The following is a 15,052-nucleotide window of genomic DNA, read 5'->3' as shown; positions in this document are numbered from 1 at the left end:
TAATTCTTTAAATCTTATCAACGGACGTGTATCTATATATCTATATCTAATACTATAAAGAAGAGGTCTATTCTCTTCTCCTCTTGCCACCTCATCAAATAGGGCAAGGAGGTGCTGACACGTGTTGTCTATTCTAAAACGCTCCGTATCATTTATTTTTGTTTGTGCAGACTTCTGTTTCGTTGGGCCATGTCTTTCTACGTTGAGCCCATTGCGTGTTTTAACCAGTTCAACGTGATGCAAAACGGTTAACAGGACATCCTATTCGCATCTCCAATGGCGATATCGGTTGCGCAGCCGATCTTTCGTCTCCTTCCTTGCGAGATTTTTGTTATGCAAAACGGTAGAGTTCGACAATAAAAAGGTATTCTTTCCTCTTTTCATAAACATCATCTCATTTGTGGTATATCTACACGATCTTTATATGTCCGTTTTTCATCAAGGCATCTTTTATCCTGTTATACAATAATGGCTTCCACGGCGTCTCACATACTCCCAATCTCGACTTCCCAAACGGTTCTCTCTGCCGCTCCTTCTTCCGTCGAATCTCAACCACCCATCGCTACCCCTTATTCCCGTCTTCATCAACCAAGTCTCAGAAACTATCACGATCGGATCTTTGTGCTTTTCCTCAACGATGTTGGATCTGTTTTTGTCTCGGCTGTGATGGTCGGAGTTGTGTTGATCTGTGCTCACAGAGAGTTTAGGGCTCCGAAAGATCTTTTATTGGATGCGAAGAGCAAGATCTTTCCTTTTGTTTATTTTTAAGTTTAAGATTCAGGAAATATCATTTTGGTTAAAGCACTTCATTTAAATTGATATCACATACCTCTTCAGCCATAGTAACTCTCAAATAGTATTGCATGGTGCTATGTAGCTACTACAGCTGTTCATGTCCAGTGATGATAATGTCAAAACAGAGTATCAAGAGTTATATGATTAATCCAACCTTTGAGGGACGTAGTTAGCGGCAGAAACATCAATACATCTCTTCCACAATAATCTCCATCTTCCACCTACCAAATAAGAAGTGAATCATTTTTTAAAAAGAAGACATAAAAAAAACTCAACTAACATGTTCCAAATCGTATCTTAAAACCACCGGTTGACCCATCTTCTAAACCATCTCTAACTGAATGGGGAAAACCATCTCTACCCACCCTCTCGATACTTGGAGGTAAGACAAATCCTTATCTAGATGATTCACCAGAATGTTTATACATTTGAAGTTTGTTTTTTTGTATGTCATAACACATAATATTTAATTATTTGTTAGTACAATTTTATACAAAAAGATCTGGAGAATATATTAGTATATTACACATTTCAGTTTTTAGCAATAAAAGAGAGTTAATAATGTTGTTGGTAACCCAAAACAAGAAATGAGAATTGGTCTTAAATCCATGGAGTAATAGTCAAAGAAAAAAAGAACTAACCAGTAACTACATATTAGAATGTTTTTAAATGCATTTGTAGTATATACTTAGACATGTTATATAAAAAACTATTTGAGGTTTGTAATATTTTATCAATAATTATGTAGTTTTGTTTTAAAAAATTTATCATTTATTTTAAATAAAAATACATGTGTTATCTATGTGGTGCGTAATTTATGTGTTTGTGGTATCTTACAAAGCCCATATGTTTAAAATAAATTTTGGAAAAATATAACTTATTTCTCTTCTTCAAAGCATGTCAAATTTCACCCAAAAAGACTAAGGATGTGAGGATTAAGCACCGCCTACTCACTAAAAAACATGACTATTAGGCTTATAAACATAGGAAACATATTAAATCCATGGAGTAATAGTCAAAGAAAAGAAAAAAAAATCAAAAAATTCAAAGGAGAAAAGAACAAACCAACATATTTAATCATGAACCTATTATAACATTTTAAAATGCATGTGTAATATAATATCTAGACAGGTTATACATAAAACTATTTGAAGTTTGTAATATTTAAACAATAGTTAAGTAATTTTGTTAAGAAAAGTTTTACATTTATTCTAAATAAAAATACATATGATATCCATGTCATGATATGTACGTATTTTATGCTTACGTGGTATCAGCTAATGTGTTTAAAAAATGTTGGAAATATATAACTTTTTATATTTTTTTAGTATCAGCTAAGTTTTACATTTTTTATTTTTTTTTAGTTTACAAAAAATATATAACTTACTTTTGTACCAAAAAAGATATAACTTATTTTCCTTCTTTTAAGCAAGTCAAGTTTTTTTTCTTGCTTAAAAACCAAGTTAAGTTTCATGCAAAGAAAGACGATGCAAGTATGAGGATTAGTGAGCGCCTACTCATTAAAAAACCTTGACTTAGGCATATGAACGTAGGAAGCATATTCACTATAAACCTATACATAATGTAAATGTTGTTTGAATTAGAAATAAAACACGAAATGTTATTTATTAATAGTTATTCCTCTGCATTTAGTCACAGTGATCTTGGTTTAACTTTCCTGATTTCCTCCTGAGTCCCGACTAACCAACCACCTACGTAGTCACTCCAAGTTATTACTTATTTATAAATCATAGATCTCTTTTTTAAAAAAAAAAAGCATAGCTCTCTAAATGCATATATGTAGTGTAATATTTAGACAGATTCTATATCAAACGACATGAGCTCCTTCATGATATTGAAATAATTTTATAAATTTAGTTTAAAAAACAATTATTTGTAGATTTGTTTTTAAAAGTTAATTAATTTTATAAGGAAATGTTCAAACATAGACTACAATGGAGGCTCACTCCATTATAAACTCTAACCATTACTCCCCTTGAATGGTTATGAAGACAAATCATCCTATTCAAACGGGACAAAAAACTCACACAATTCCGGTGGACGATAAGCAAAATGAGGTCGTCTTCTCGGATCATGGAGCAAACCAAAAAGGGTATCATTAATTATTCTCAGTTATCAAATTGTTTTGCCATAATTTTTTTTTAAAAAAATTAAGTGTTCTTAGCTTATGTCTATATTTTGTAGTTCATTAAAGGGAAATTAGTGATCAGCAACATGCAAACTGAAATTGTTTGACTGTAAGTAACAATTGATTACAATAAAATAATACAACCTTTATCAACTTAAATTTATCCAGCTAATAGGCTCATTTTGGCTGTGATATTTACGACCTTCTTTTTTTCCTTGAAACACAAGTAAAAACATCTTCCCATCCTCTCCCAAACTATCTTAGTTTTCTAAATTCAGTCTTTGTATTTTACCAGACCAATAAAAGGAAACTTTACTACAGCAAATATATGCAGTTGTAAAGCTACATGCAACATCCACACAACGAAAATCAGTGCATCTTGGCCCTGTTATACTATATTATACAGGCTAAAAGAGTTTATAAATTCAAAATGATTCTACGGTATCTCATACAACATATTCAATTGTAAAATTATAAAGAAATTATCCGCGCGTAGCGCGGAAAACGATCTAGTTATTTTAAAGACTTAACTAGATGCGATCGTACGAGTTTTAATTTTCAGTTTTAGTTATTATTTATTTATACTAAACAATATATTTATAATATTTGATCGTTTTACATTGACTAAACTAGGTATAGGTATTTGGGTATCCACTCGAATTCGGTTAAAATTTATTCGGGTTTGAGATTTTCGAGTTTAAAAATTCTAGCTCTATTCAGGTATTTATAAACTTTGGTTCCAGTTTGATTTAGATCTTTGCGGGGTTGATAACCCGATTAAATTATTTTTAAATTTTCAAAATTTATATATCTTTAAATATCCTTAAATCTAAAAAATATAACATGTAAATTTGAGTAATGTAAGCTAAAATACCTAAATTAAAAATTAAAATAAATTTAACTTGAAATATTTGGATGAAGAATAAATATATATATTTTAAGTATTTTTGGTGTTTTGATTATTGTTTATCTACTTTAAATGTTTACTTTTGACAATTTTTTATATTTCAAATAAACTTAAAATAGCTTATATTTTGGATATTAACTCGAAAAATAGCTAACATATTGAAGTATATAAATATGATTTAAATACATTCGAATATCCAAAATATTTCGTTCGGATAAAGTTTAGTTATGGTTCTCTAGCTACCAAAATGGTAAATCCGTTTGGATATTATCTAGCTTCGGTTCAAATTTGGTAATACTTTTTCGTTCAGATTTGTTAAATGAAGAGTTGTTATTATAATTTCCATGAATAGTTTGTCCAATAAAAATGTATTTTTTTAATTTGATATTGTTTTAATTGAGAAGTTAATGAAGTGTATTTAATTCAAATTTAATTTTAGAAAACACATTAATGTAAGTTGAAAAGACAGAGCATTAAAATAGGAAATATTATTTAATTATTTATTTAATTCAAATTTAATTTTGGAAAACACATTAATCAAAGTGAAAAATACATCATTAAAATAGGAAGTATTATTTAATGTCAGTGGCATGGAAGTGTAAATAACACTGAAAACTAAGGAGCATTTTATATGTGTACTTCTCTTTTAATAATATAGATATGTATAATAAAAATGAATTAAGTTTTGCAATTAATACAAATTACCAAAATCAGATAGGCAATATCGATTGTAAAATGACGAAAGAGGATTAGGTTTTGCTGTTCTCATTTTGTTTGTTATTGACCGACCATAAGTGATTTCATTTTTTACCTCTATAAAATTGTGTTTTCGTTCTTGTTTTGGTTACACTGATATGAGTTTTGTTTCCTTCTTTTTAAAAATTTATTATATGATTTCCGTGAATTAAATAAGTGTCAATTTAAAAAAATGGACATATATAAAAACTAGTTCCATTCCAGATATATATCTATGAATCAAAATTTTGAACAAAATCACCGGCAAACTATATTTAAAAGTTAGTGTTCAAATCTGATATATTAAGCTGTTATAGAATATAAGTGCAGATTCCAAATATAAATGTCTGTCCATTATATATTCATCAGCATGGTGTAAAAATCATCTAATTCTAGAACAGCGAAACAAATTACTTATTTTATTAACCTATGTTTTTGAGGTTTAGTTACTTGGGACTATACCGATAAAATTTTTATAATACTTTACCATTCTAGTATATGTAAAATATTGTATAAACTAAGAAATGTTTGATTTATTAAATAATAAATATAAAACTTATAATAAATAGTTCAAATATCTCATTTCTTTGTCATCAACTAAAATAGACTCAAATTGACTCTGTAAACCACTCTGATAACTCTGCATCCATATGAACGACAAAAATCGGCTGATCCCTGGCAATGCATGCTAGTCTATCCGCCATAGTGTATTGTGTCTGTGGGACATGAATGATCTATGAGTTGATGAAGCTTTGTTTTAGGAGCTTAATATCTTCTAAGTAAATTGCGAAAGCGAGCCATTCTTTTGGTTCCGAAACCATCTTCACCAATTGAGAGTAATCTATTGTAAATGTAACCTGCATCTTGGGTAAATTCCTCATACATTCCATAGCCCATAGTAGTGCTTCCATCTCCGAGTGAAGCGGAGATAAACTAGCCCTTGCATTTCTTGCCCCATCAAACCTTGAAAACCTTCTAATGTACTATACCAACCTAATCCTGAGAAACATTCATTTTTTTCCATGATCCATCAACAAAAACACCATCGGCCTGAGATATGTGGTACAATTGAGGCCGCTGTAGACTGTATTGTGGTCCTGGTTTTTCCTTCTTATGCCTCCTTCCAAAGGACTTATTATGTTTCCGCTAGTCTTAGTGTTTCTCTTGGGTCTATATCTGTATTGCTAAATATCTTATTGTTTTTTTTCCAAATATACCACAATATCCATGGAAATTGATGATTCTTCATTTTTGGTTGGATTCTCTGAAAAAGTTGATCTATATTTGTGAACAGAGAACTCGTGGGAAAATAGCTGTATTTAATAGGATCTGTGAGAGTGCCCAAACTTAACGCGTTGGTGGACATTCAAAGAAGATGTGGTTTATAGATTCTTCTGAAGGTCCACATCTATAGCAACAAATATCCCCATGTATTTTTCTTGCTTACAGATTTTTCTTAACTGAAATGAACCCATATACTAATTACCATAAGAAATGCTTATTTTTGGTGAGCATCGTATTTTTCAGCAGAAAGCTTTCAGTATGTCGACTGTGGAACCAATCAGATTCAGATCCAGATATTCAGTTCAAATATCTTATTCTTATAATTATAATAGCTAAATAGGATATTAGAGCGAAATAAATATTTAGCGATAAATATGATATGGCTCACTGGCTTGTTGTAATAGTTTAACTAATCAGTTGTATGAACACATGTATACATGATTCACGTGGTAATATATAAAATTTGGAAAATATAGTTAATGAAAGCACAAAATTTATCCAATATAAGAATATATTTTCTTTTGGTTAACAAAGAATTTATATCAGGGAAAAGGGAGAATAAATTTGACTCATGAAGACTATGAAGGAGCAACGACAACTAGAGGTGTCGGTTGATTTTCATGTCGCTTTAGGAAGCTTCCGGTCAATTGCATAACCAAACAATATAATTCTTTAAATCTTATCAACGGACGTGTATCTATATATCTATATCTAATACTATAAAGAAGAGGTCTATTCTCTTCTCCTCTTGCCACCTCATCAAATAGGGCAAGGAGGTGCTGACACGTGTTGTCTATTCTAAAACGCTCCGTATCATTTATTTTTGTTTGTGCAGACTTCTGTTTCGTTGGGCCATGTCTTTCTACGTTGAGCCCATTGCGTGTTTTAACCAGTTCAACGTGATGCAAAACGGTTAACAGGACATCCTATTCGCATCTCCAATGGCGATATCGGTTGCGCAGCCGATCTTTCGTCTCCTTCCTTGCGAGATTTTTGTTATGCAAAACGGTAGAGTTCGACAATAAAAAGGTATTCTTTCCTCTTTTCATAAACATCATCTCATTTGTGGTATATCTACACGATCTTTATATGTCCGTTTTTCATCAAGGCATCTTTTATCCTGTTATACAATAATGGCTTCCACGGCGTCTCACATACTCCCAATCTCGACTTCCCAAACGGTTCTCTCTGCCGCTCCTTCTTCCGTCGAATCTCAACCACCCATCGCTACCCCTTATTCCCGTCTTCATCAACCAAGTCTCAGAAACTATCACGATCGGATCTTTGTGCTTTTCCTCAACGATGTTGGATCTGTTTTTGTCTCGGCTGTGATGGTCGGAGTTGTGTTGATCTGTGCTCACAGAGAGTTTAGGGCTCCGAAAGATCTTTTATTGGATGCGAAGAGCAAGATCTTTCCTTTTGTTTATTTTTAAGTTTAAGATTCAGGAAATATCATTTTGGTTAAATTTTATTTGATTCCTGGATTGGTGATTTAAGCTCTAGGGTTAGGGTTCCTTTAAAATTTTGGATTCTTTAGATAGTTTTTCATTATACTCTAATTAAATCCTCCTTAGAGCTCTCATTGTTCTTATTCATTACCAAAGCTGGTGATATCTGTTTGTTAAGTGTTAGTGTGAGTCTGTGGATTGATTGTTAATTAATAAGCAAATTGAACTGGATAACCTTCACGCCAAACAACTAAAATGGTTCTGTTTTTTCTTACAGGTTAAAAATTAGTTTTTAAACAAAATTTTGACGTTTGCAAGAGCTCAACCTGAAGCATTCAAGACGGATATGTTATTGCAGTAAGCTCGCCAAACTTATATTTTTACTGGAATAGTCAGGTGTTGTCATAGGTAATAATAGTTTGCATCTTGCTGAGGGGTTAACATGGTAAACACAAGCATCTTACTTCACTGTTTTTTGTCTTGCGTGTGTGCCTGTTAGCAGGAGAGGAATAAAATTATTTTCCAGTTGAGGGCATGGTCGCATTCAACATCTTCTGGGAGCATGGCATAACCGAAGAATCTTCAGATTTTCTTGGTTTGGTTATTCTTTGCTTACTGCATTTATGCAGTTTATAATACAAGATTTTATATGATGCAGGACAAAGAAACCGGTTTCCATATAAGATCAAAGCTTTTGACCGGTTAAAGGCAAAGCTGCTTGAAAGATTTCACTCACAACTCAGTCTTGTCTGAACTTGAAGCGAACGCTGTGGTAATTGAGTTAAGACAATTTCAGGTTCCATTCATTCAAAGCAAATTGTGGGTCTCAGAGGTCATCGTCATGGTTAGTTATATACTGTTTGTTATCTACTACAATTAAATCTGGAAAAATTTTGTTGTTTGATTGAAGTTCAAACCACCCTCCCGGTTGCAGTGTTCCACTCTCATGCGGTCTACCAAATCAATTGCCCTTGAGTTTTCTGATTTTTTCTAGAGTCCCTATAAGATTACTTTGTTGTTTCGTCTCCAAACCTTTGTTTTTTATGTTCAAGTTTGGTTTACAAAATGTTGTTTGAATGAAATAAGACCAACCATAATAACCGGGAACATTCAAACGTTATCTTTTTGTTCATTCAACTGACAGTCTGGTACACAGTAGAATGCAAGTATCTAATTACTTTATGTTAGTTAAAATATCCCAGAAGGAAGTCAGTGTTGATTTCGTGTTTTCTCTTCTTCACAGACGCTGGATGGACGAGAGGGAGAGTGAAAGTAGCTGCTGGTTCAATGATGTCCTTCAATACTACGGTTCTGCTGTTCTTATCAATGTGCCAATGACGTTGAGTCTTATCTCGACATGGTCTGTGGATGTACTTCTGGACTACTTACAGAAATGATAAAAATGGTCATTCTCCTATAACCTTTTGTTAAAAATTATAGTCTTTCAGTAATTGTCAAGTTTTGCATTGAACAACCCTTCTCTTGAGATGTTGTATTAGATTGTGCTGTCAAGTAGAAGCTTATATTGACTGAGGAAATGCGATATAAAGATCATATAAAATATTGTAAACTACGTTTTGTCTCTGGTTTTAATGTGTTTTTTATACATAAAACTTTGCATACGTAAATCTTTTACACCACAGTATTTAAGAAGTCGGCTGTCAAAGAAAAAAAAGTAGTAACCACCCAACATATACAACCTACGTTTCCATCGGACGTTTTTATTGTACCATTAAATTTTTATATATTGAAATCCAGCCAATAATATGCGTTCTAATACAATCACAGGTTGGAAAATATTTTTACTATGATTCACTTTTCCATCAAAAATTTTAAATACGAAAATTCAAAAATTGTAGACTACTTTATTTTTTATTTTAATGTTTTATAGGTAAGTAGTGAATATTCTAACTGAAAACTTAATCCTTAGTATCTTATAAAGTTTTTGTCACCCTTCATCACCAATTGAAAGCTATATATAAAGAAAGTAAGTTAGAATTCAATAGATTTTTGTGATGTATAAATTGTGTAAAAATGTCAATAGATGCATATAGATAATGATTTTAAAATATTAATTTGAATGATTAATTTAACAAAAGTTTAGGTTTGTACCAAACATATGTTATCTTTGTTTATATAGATTGGGGCCAGTGTGTTTTAGGGCTAAGTGAATTTCGGTTTGAACTTAGGTAAAATATAGATATAAATTATTTAGTAAAATATGCTTATACCTTTTCCTGGTTAGTACTTACAAATATGAAAGTTAAAATATGCTAGATTATTTATCAAAATACAATGCGATTTCAATTAATATTTGGTTAAGAAGATTTGAATAAAAACATTACAATTATTAACAACTATCAAATATTCAAAAACAATTTTGAGCTCAATAGAGAATAAAACATACAATTTTGAATTCAATAGAGAATAAAATTTTAGAATGGTTTAGGTTAATCTGTACCGAGTTAAGCTGAGAAATTTTATAGTCTTAAAATATTTAGTTCGAAAAACATATATTACTATTTTGTTTATATATATAATATTGGTCCCAGTGTGTTTCAGGGCTAAGTGGATTTTTGTTAGGAATTTGGTTCTAATTATAGTTTTAAAAATAAATTAAAATTATTACAAGAACTATTTAGTAAAATATGTTACTATTTTTTCCGATTAACATTAAATGAAAAACTTGAGAAGATAAAACATGCTAGATTAGCCAAAACAATGTAATTTTAGAATTAGCTAAGGAATTTTTTGAATAAAAGCATTGTTAGAGACACACTCATAATCATGGATACAATACATTTAAATATACTACAATCAAACATAAAAGTTTAACACATAATTAAGAAAATATATTAAAATACTACACATAATGCCATAAAATATAGTTGATAAAATAAAATATAGTTGATAACAAATAAAAATCCAAACAAAAAAGAATTATAAACAAAGGTCAAATGTTAACAACATAAATCTAATCTTTAAACAAAAATAACAAATTTACAATATGATCTTAGAAAAAAACAATATTTACTATATTTAATTTAAAGAAAATTTTCAAATGTTTTATAAAATTAAAATATATTTTATATAAAAATATTTTATGTAAACACACCCGCCCGTAGGGCGGGGCAGCCCCTAGTCCCCTAGACTATATTTGAGAAGTGATTTTGCCACATGTCCTTTCTACAATCAGTTTCACAAAAAAAATATGACATGGCTACTAAAATTGATGACATGGCTTCCAAAAAATATGACATGGATTATTTCATTTAATGTTGATTTATATTTTTGGTAAACTTTTTAGAATATGGTAATAACTTATACCTTACATTTAATATTGATATTTATTTTTGATAAACTTCTTTAAATATGGTAATATTGCATACATCATCTATAAAATAAATATATTCGTATATAACATTAAAATTTCGAAATTATATTTTATTTTAGTTTCTATATTTATACAATTTGTATTACGAAATCTTTAAAAAATTGCTACAATTTTTTAAAAAATTTGATTTCTAATCGTAAAATCATTAGATTCTTATATATCTACAGATTTTATAAATATTGTTAGTTCAAATTTTTGATAATTATACAATATGTTTTTAAATAAAAAATCATTTATCTTAGTTTAATATTTAAATAAATAAAATATATATTTAAATATCTGTAAAAAATAATATAATCTGATTTCTAATTGTAAAATCATTAGATTCTTATATATCTACAGATTCTATAAATATTGTTAGTTCAAATTTTTGATAATTATACAATATATTTTTAAATAAAAAATCATTTATCTTAATTTAATATTAAATAAATAAAATCTATATTTAAATATCGGTAAAAATAATATAATTTATAATATTTAATAAACCTTCTACAATCAGTTTCACAGAAAATATATGACATGGCTACTAAAATTGATGACATGGCTTCCAAAAAATATGACATGGATTATTTCATTTAATGTTGATTTATATTTTTGTTAAACTTTTTAGAATATGGTAATAACTCATACCTTACATTTAATATTGATATTTATTTTTGGTAAACTTCTTTAAAATATGGTAATATCACATACATAATCTACAAAATAAATATATTCATATATAACATTAAAATTTTGAAATTATATTATATTTTATTTTCAATAATTATACAATTTAAAATTATATTATATTTTATTATCTATAATTATACAATTTGTGTTACTAAATCTTTAAAAATTGCTACAATTTTTTAAAAAAAATTGATTTCTAATAGTAAAATCATTAGATTCTTATATATCTACAGATTCTATAAATATTGTTAGTTCAAATTTTTGATAATTATACATTATAATTTTAAATAAAAAATCATTTTATCTTAATTTAATATTTAAATAAATAAAATCTATATTTAAATATCGGTAAAAAATAATAAAATCTACAATATTTAATAAACCTTATTTTAAATATAAATAAATTTTGAAAACAATTTTACTGCACATGGTGCAGGAAACCACCTAGTATCTTATTATAAAGAAGAGACTCTCTCCTTCTAGGATGAGCCACATCACTAATTCGGTTAATATGGTGCTGACACGTTTCCTTTCTTTTAAAACGTTCCGTTTCACTAACTGAGTTCGATGATAGGTGTGGGTTTGGTTGTGATTTGGGCTTTATATTATTTTGAATTTATCCATCATGTCGGTTAATATTCTTATGCAACGTCGTTTTGGAAATTAGAGTTCATAACTTCTTTCTTCTCCGCCATTAGAGAGATCGAGACTGGGGTTTCGATTTTGACGTTTGATCTTCGTTTTCATCAACAGAAACGCTCCCATTACAGATTCATCCAGTTAATCCTCTTATTAAATCCATCAACCATGATATAGCCTTCGATGCAAGTTTCTTTTGTGCGGATGTATCTGAGAGTATATAAAGGTAGCCTTGCTCCTCTCAAATCCACATTCTCAGCCTTTCTTAGTAGACTTATTATCCTGAAATGGCTAACTCCAGTTTTTTTCCTCTGATTAGAAGTCTGGCAGGTGATCCGACACTGTTGAGATCAGACGCTGCGTTTCTGGGAGGCCAGGAATGTCAGGGGCGGTGGAGAACTCATTTGGTTGATATGCTCATGGTGAATGTAAATGTAAGTCTGTTCTTAAGACTCTTGATAATCGTGACGTTAAATAGTTCCGGCAAGCTTCTCTATGTTTCTTCTTTCTGATAGTTTTCAACCTCTGTTTCAGGCGAACATTATGCAGGCCACCATTAAATATAACCGATGACCTGCTCTCAGCATTCAACATGCATATTCTGTTTCGGTTATTAGAGATGTTTTCATATTCACTTTTTTTTTTGGGTTTTCACTCCTTTTGTTTATGTATTGCAGTCAACTTTCATAAAAGTCACTGTGTACAAGCATCTTATCAAGGCGGGTTCAATTTATTCCATAAGTGGTTTTGATGTGACACAGAGCAATCTGAACTTAAAGTTGTCCGACTCTCCTCTATCGATTTGATTCCGCTGTCGAATTGCGTCTCCACCGTCGAAGTGCGTCTCATCAGATTCTGGGAGGCTCTCCCTTGCTCTTCATCAGTGTAATTGGTTTCTGTCTGAAGTTTGTCTTTGAACTTTGATTTTTTTATGAAGATAAAATGGACAGATTGCACGAAAGATATGTTTCTTCAAAGACCAAATGTCATAAGTTGGAGTTTCTCCCAAAGAGTCCATAGAAAAATAAGTTTATATGGATTTGGATGATGTTGAGGTGAACCCATATGCTTGCTTTTTAAAAATTTCTTGGACAGCCATTGCTTCCCATCATCCCTAGACTTGATTTCCTTCTTTCCCCTTTTCAGGTCAAGCGTGGGGAGCCAGAAGCTGAACTTTACGTAATCAAGGCTATTAACAAAAAGCTGCAACGCTCTTACAATTAACTTGTGGAGTTTAGGTCTCCTAGCAACTGTTCTTATACAGGTGAATCTGCATTGGTTTAGGTCTCAGTCTTTATTTCAGCTCTCACAATGAGCGTAGAGAGAGTACTAATCATATTCACAACACTGCAATAGCTATCAACAGTAGCATCCTTAGTGTCTTACATGGTAACTCTTGCAAAGGTTTATTGTTACGTTCAAGACCAATGTTACCGCTGAGAGAGCAGAGGCTTTGCTCTATTGTCATTGTTATATCTATATTGAAGATTCTGAAAATAAGGTAAACAAACTGAAGAAAGCAAAGTATTTAATTTTGATTGTAATAAGTACTAAACACTAACCAGAATAATATTATTGATGTTGTGTTTGCAGGATGTTATAAAAGCTATGATGGAGAGCTGTTCAAGAGTACTTCAAGGTTTAGCTTTAAACACTGTTGCGTGAAATGATGCTGTTATCTTTGTAGACAAAAGTATGAGACGTACTGAATGACTTCTTATAGGTTTTACACGTAGTGAAGGACTTCTTATAGGTTTTACAGTTTACTTCTATATTTGTCCTTTTCCTTCTGTTCTCTTATATCTCATGTAAATTTAAGTCAGATAAAAATCAATGTAAAATCTAGAAATAAATTTATTTTCTTTCTTTTTCCTCAAGTTCTGTGTATAGTAAGCAAAGAAAGAATGTTCATCAAGAATGAAGAATGTATAGTAATCTAATTTCTGATTCAGTATTATGTAAAACAAATTCCGTCAGGGTGGTGTGACCAAACTACACCAAACTACAAAATCTAAAAAGGCCACAGACTCATAGACCTTCCCTCGATAATTGAAACAGTATTTGGGAAACCACGATCGAAGCTTTTACGTGATGTTCTCCTGAGTTATAGATTGCTTATACATACTTCTCTTACTCTCTTTCTTAAGTTAATCATGAAAAAAGATTTCCAGAAGCAGAGAGCACAGTTTGAGCTGCAACTAAAACGAAGAAATGCTAGACTCAGGTTTCAGAGAAAGACACAAGGTAAAATATGAAAATGGAAAAAAATATGAAGCTGGTGGTTGAGCTGCAGAGACAAGATGTACAACTTGAGAGGAGAAGACGCATAATGTAAGAGGTGTATCAACAAAAGAAGTGACTGAGTTGCAGAGACATAAATCACAGCTTAGGTTGCGACTCAAACAATCAAAATCTAAGATTAAATATTTGGAGCAGAGGCAAAGGATCAAAGATCATGATGAAGAGAAAAAAGGTTGTTGAGCTCGAGCAAAGAAAGAAAGCCTAACTTGAGTTGGAATCAGGTGATCAAAATCTATGATCCAAGAATCAGAAGATCCAAACAAGGTAATAGATATCGAATAAGCAAAATTGGTGGATGAGTGATACGGATAGAGGCATTGCTTAAGTAGAAAATTCGAGAATTCAAAAACTATGATTGAAGTTCTGGAAAAATTCGAAAAATATAGTAGATAAATACAAATAATTGGTGGTAGAGCTGCAAAGGAAAATGATTAATTGCATCGCAACTATAAACATTCATTTAAAAATCATTCTGTTTTTGAAAAAAATATATACAAAGTTAAACTATGTAAAATGTTTGCACATGAAATTTCACAAAATAAATAGAACAATAATTATAGTATTAACTTATTTAAATTATGTCAAAGTGAACCTACCTCTCATTTGTTGAAAATGTACATTATATTAGGCATAGGCATATGAAATTCAAAAATTTCATATGTTTAGGTAATATACATTACCCTCCAATTTTAGAATATAATTATCTGTATTTAGTATAAGTTTAT

The 15,052-nt window shown here is 30.5% G+C and overlaps 2 long non-coding RNA genes across 9 annotated transcripts; both read left to right on the top strand.

Moving 5' to 3' along the window:
* The first annotated feature begins 6,746 nt into the window (after window positions 1–6,746).
* On the top strand, window positions 6,747–8,935 carry LOC108837475 (uncharacterized). 5 transcript variants are annotated; one of them, XR_008938745.1, is made up of 5 exons: window positions 6,747–6,899; window positions 6,979–7,675; window positions 7,821–7,913; window positions 7,977–8,162; window positions 8,562–8,935. It is a non-coding gene; the product is annotated as an uncharacterized LOC108837475 (long non-coding RNA). The 5 variants fall into 5 exon arrangements; XR_008938747.1 differs by having other exon boundaries at window positions 7,818–7,913; XR_008938746.1 differs by having other exon boundaries at window positions 6,979–7,726.
* Window positions 8,936–12,083: 3,148 nt separating this feature from the next.
* Window positions 12,084–13,785, top strand: LOC130500333 (uncharacterized). Of its 4 annotated transcripts, none has more exons than XR_008938938.1 (7): window positions 12,084–12,252; window positions 12,346–12,460; window positions 12,561–12,864; window positions 12,964–13,081; window positions 13,173–13,290; window positions 13,383–13,527; window positions 13,620–13,785. It is a non-coding gene; the product is annotated as an uncharacterized LOC130500333 (long non-coding RNA). The 4 variants fall into 4 exon arrangements; XR_008938937.1 differs by having other exon boundaries at window positions 12,085–12,252; window positions 13,431–13,527; XR_008938939.1 differs by having other exon boundaries at window positions 12,349–12,460; window positions 13,173–13,527.
* Window positions 13,786–15,052: the final 1,267 nt, after the last annotated feature.

The sequence above is a fragment of the Raphanus sativus genome, chromosome 9, assembly GCF_000801105.2.
Source record: "Raphanus sativus cultivar WK10039 chromosome 9, ASM80110v3, whole genome shotgun sequence".
Classification (NCBI taxonomy): domain Eukaryota; kingdom Viridiplantae; phylum Streptophyta; class Magnoliopsida; order Brassicales; family Brassicaceae; genus Raphanus; species Raphanus sativus.
Note: the sequence above shows the minus strand (reverse complement) of the source record. Positions and strands in the feature narration are given on the sequence as shown.